The sequence below is a fragment of the Gekko japonicus genome, unplaced genomic scaffold, assembly GCF_001447785.1.
Source record: "Gekko japonicus isolate JY-2015 unplaced genomic scaffold, Gekko_japonicus_V1.1 scaffold507, whole genome shotgun sequence".
NCBI classification, from domain to species: Eukaryota; Metazoa; Chordata; class Lepidosauria; order Squamata; family Gekkonidae; genus Gekko; species Gekko japonicus.
The window spans coordinates 825,741-830,435 of record NW_015172020.1 but is presented as its reverse complement, the minus strand read 5'-3'; positions in this window follow the sequence as shown (position 1 = coordinate 830,435).

Below are 4,695 nucleotides of genomic sequence, written 5' to 3'. Positions count from 1 at the left end.
GGGCAATTTGGACACTGGGAACAGGCGTTTCCATGGGCGTAAGCAGAGGTGGTTCAAAGTTGGATCTGCAGTCTTGAGGCTGCGGACTGGATGTCCCCGTAGGGTTGGGAAACGAGGGCTTGAAAATGTGTGGTGTGGGCACTTTATTCCACGTCCGTAGGATTTTATTTTGCTGGCTGGCTCTGAAAATTCTGGCCTGGTGACTGGAAGCTGGGTTAAGCTGTGTATCCTTCACCGTGCCAGGCATTAGACCGAAGGCCGTACAGCTGATCCCAAACCAATTCCAGCTCACCGGGCTTGAGGCTGGCCTTCTTTCTATGGCCCTAGCTAGGCCAGAGAAAAGGGGGTCATTGGGCTGTGGTTTTTTTGTTTTGTTTGGGGGGGTTCGTCAACAATGCCTTTGACCCATCGAAGGACGGCGCTGAAGGCGTGGGACTCGACTCGGCTTTTTTCGCCTTCCCAGCCCCCCCTTAAAAGTTGGGCAGGGACTCCCATGAGCACACAACCCACCGGTTTGGCTTCCCTTTGTTTTAGAGGTTGCTTTGATATATTTTTGTATCTATAAATGCAGTGGTGGCTTAGGGCTCTCCCGGGATCCTCTGTTTGATTCCCAATACGAATGGTGCCATATGCAGGGCCTGGCTTCCTGGTAACACGTACAAATGCCAAAGAGCTGCCTAAGCTCTGTGTGCGATGCCAACTTCAGGGGGCTTCCCTTTCGAGGATTCCCTGAGCTGACTTGTATCAAGTGAGACATTGGGGGGGGGGGGCTGCCAGAGAGGGTGGTGTTGCCGACCTGCGCGGACGACGACTGCGTTTTTGAGTTTAGCGCATCGTCAAGAGGTTGGCCTTGTTGCTGTTTTCAGATCCACAAAAAAATACCCCCCCTTTCCCCCTTAGGTCCCCTCACTTTGGGGTGCAAAAGGCGAGGGATCGACCAACCTTTGGAAAGAAGGGAATTCCTTTTTAAGTGGCTTGGAGACAATAGCCTGAGAATCGGTCACGGTTTCTTCTGGGGGGGTCAGAACAGATTTCGTTTAGCTGGGAGACTCCTGGCAGTGTTGATCACACAAAGGTGCATTCAGACAAACGGGAGCCACAACCTGGGGTGAAACAGCCACGTATTTGACCCTCTGGTAACGTTACACCCGTGTTGGCAGCCAAAGGGGATCCTTCCGGTATCTGAGCCCGATGCTGCCGCTTCCAGGCATGTTGCCTGCTGCTTCTCACTTCCTCCCCCCCCTTTGCTGTCACATTCAACTTCTTATCTTCCATTTGAAGGCCCCCATCCAGACGCCAGATGGCTTCTGTCTTGAGAAAGCCCCTCCCTGCCGGAGTGCAGCCGAGGACTGACGCCTCCCAGCCTCTGTTTGGGTACCGAAGGCAGTCTGTGCTGTGTCCCGAACCTCTCCCCCCCTCCCCGAATCCTGTCCTTCCTTCGCTTTCTCTCCTTGGTCTGTTGTGTATATTTTTTACCACATTTACCATTTGTTTTTTTTAAAAGGCACAAATATTTATTTGAAAAGTTTATTTTAAAGATTTAATAAGACAAAGAGAAATGCAGCCGAACATATTTATTACAGTAACTCTCTTAGTTGTATTTCCCCCCCCATTCTTACAAATCTTAATCCAACTGTTAACTGAACCACTGCTGAAATAAAGGAAATAATTCTATGGGTGGTGTGCTGAACCCGCTCCAAAGCAACTATTCAATAAAAATATATTTCTTTTGAATATCCTCTTTGTGTTCTGGTCTTTGGACAGGGATGGGATAGGAAATATGTATTCCTACCCTCAGCTGGATGCCCCAGTCTAGCCAGAGCTCCTCAGCTCTTGGAAGCTGGTTAGTACTTGGATGGGAGGTCTCCGAAGTCCAAGGCCACAGTGCAGAGGCAGGTAACGGCAACCTGTGTTCCCTCTAAGCTGAGTTAGTGTGAGTTAGCTCACAGTTTTTTAGCCTCCGGCTCACAGATTTTTCTCTTCGCTCAGGAAGGATGGCTCCAGAGCAGGCTAATTTATGCAGGAGCCAAATGGCTCGCTCACAGCTTTAATGCCAGTAGCTCACAAAGTAAAATTTTTGCTCACAGGACTTCACAGCTTAGATGGAACATTGAATTGGCAACCGCCTCTGGTAGTCTTTTGCACTGAAAACACCACGCTACGTGGGCTTTGTGTTGATGGCACTTCCCTCCACCACCATTACCAGTGAAGGAGCATGTCTTGATCGTGAAATCTGGACCAAAGACTCCTGGTTCATACTCTAAACTACCTTTGGTCTCAGAACCTTGTCTTTAATGCCATGGGCTTTGTCTGTGAGCAGTAGTACTAGGGTGTTTCAACTTCAGCTTGTCAGTTTGGTAGTTCAGAGCATGGACTCTAATCTGGGAGAACCGGGTTTGATTCCCCACTCCTTCACATACAGCTGCTGGTGTGACCTTGGGTCGGTCACAAGTTCTCTCAGCTGATCTCTCAAGAGCAGTCCTTGAGAGAGCTCTCTCACCTACCTCACAGGGTGTCTGTTGTGGGGAGGGGAAGGGAAAGGAGATTGTATGAGACTCTGAGTGAAGGGTGGGGTATACATCCAATCTTCTCTTCTCCCCCCAAAGTGAAGTTTGCAAGTGCGTTGGTATAATTTCCATCAGGGCCTTCTAGAGCTATTTCATTTATAAAATGTTCATTGGTCAACAGTTGTGTGGCCTTAGTACTGGTTTGTTATCCCACTGGGCAAACAGTGACTTTCTAAAGAGGCTTCAGGGTGAGAAATGAATTGGGGCGGGGGGGGGGACCCCACCTCATGGTGCTAATCCAATCCTAGTCCGGGGGTGGTTGGGGGGAATGCTGGGAACTGTTTTCACGGAACTCTGACCACCCTGCACAATTCAGTTCTGGAGCAAGTCGCAATGCTACAAAGTCCCCACCCCCGCCACCATACTTGCTTGACTGATGTAGTCTGAGCGTTTGATGTTTGGAACTTGATGGTTAGGCGTGTGCACGAGGGGCTGTTTCAGACTGGGTCCACAGCATGTGAGGAGGGCGGCCTGGGGGAACCCAAAGGTGGCCATCAGTGTATGTATGCTTGCCAAATGAGGCAAATAGCAGCTTTGCACACCCATTTCAGTTTAAGAAGAATTGGTGCATGGGGGGGGGTGCACTATGAAGCCCTTTTTACTTCTCGCCAGCTCTGGATTGGGAAATACCTTTTTTTTAGGGTTTGGGGGGGGGGGAGCTCAGCCAGGGGGCGATGCCACGGAGTTCCCCCTCCAAAGCAGCCGTTTTCTCCAGGGGAACTGATGCCGGTCGTCTGGAGATCAACTGTAATAGCCCCTCTGATTCTGTCTTTGGTAGAAGCCTAGGAAATCTTGGTTTAGAGAGCAAGAGGGGAATGTCCCCTGGTCCTATCTGTGGGGCTGTCACTAATATAGGGAAAGTTTGATTGGAGCACTGGGTATGTTGGGGAGCTCTGGAATAGATTATAGGGGTTCGAAGGGCCGATGGCAAGCTGGCTGCAGGGCTATTTTTGGGCGGCTATTTTTGGGCAGGAACGCACAGGAACGGAGTTCCGGCTGGCTTCAGAGTTGGCCACGCCCACTACAGCCAAAACCTCTGTGTGCCTGGCTACAGAGGGAAGGCCTGGAGAGCGACCCCCACAGTGACTCCAAGGTGGGTGGGCCGGGGGGGGGGGTGCTGGAAAGATCTGGGAGGCATTTAAATGCCTCCCCGTGCCTTCCCCGGCCTGTCCAAGGACCGGCTTGCCTGGGCTCTCCGCAGCCACGGGGTGCCCAAACAAGCCAAGCGAAGGCATGGGGTGTGGCCTAATAGGCTAATGAGTTTCTGCTGTTGGGTGCAATGTTCCCTCTAAGCTGTGGAGTCTTGTGAGCAAAACTTCTACGTTGTGAGCTACTGGCATTAAAATTGTGAGCGAGCGAGCGATTCGGCTACTGCTTACATTAGTTTGCTAATGTACATTAGTTTGCTAGTTTGTCTGGAGCCATCCCTTCCTGAGCTAAGACAAAATGTGGGAGCCGGAGGCTAAAAAACTGTGAGCTAGCTCACACTAACTCAGCTTAGAGGGAACACTGGTGTGGCCTATTATGCTAATGAGTTCCTGCCGGGCTTTTTCTACAAAAAGAGCCCTGGCTGGCTGCATGAACTCAAGATACAGGCACCACGTGGAAAGCTAGTGTAGTGGATCGGGTATCAGACCAGGTTCAAATCCCCATAATTAAACTCATTGGGTGGCCTTAGATAAGTTGTGCTCTGAACCTCCTTCTAAGGGTAAAATGGGGAGGCGGAGCTATGCATGTCACCCCAAGCTCCTTGGAGAAAGGGCAAGATGAAAATCATTAGAAAATCCTGTGTCCAATCTGCCACGGCCTGACGAGTCATATCATTTACAACTGGGTGGCTGGGTGTGTACAAAGCTAACCTTCACAGTTCTTTGGATCGTCAGCCCTGACCTGGATAGCCCAGGCAAGCCCAATCTTGTCAGATCTCGGAAGCTAAGCGGGGCCGACCCTGGCAAGCACTTGGATGGGAGACCTCCAAGGAATCCCAGGGCGTGGAACGCAGAGACAGGCGATAGCAAGCCACGTCTCTGAAATGTCCAAGCCCCATTAGGGGTTGCCAGAAGTTAACCCTGTTGACTTTGAGCCGCACACACAAATACAAGAAATCCACAATTGTTTGGATAATCTA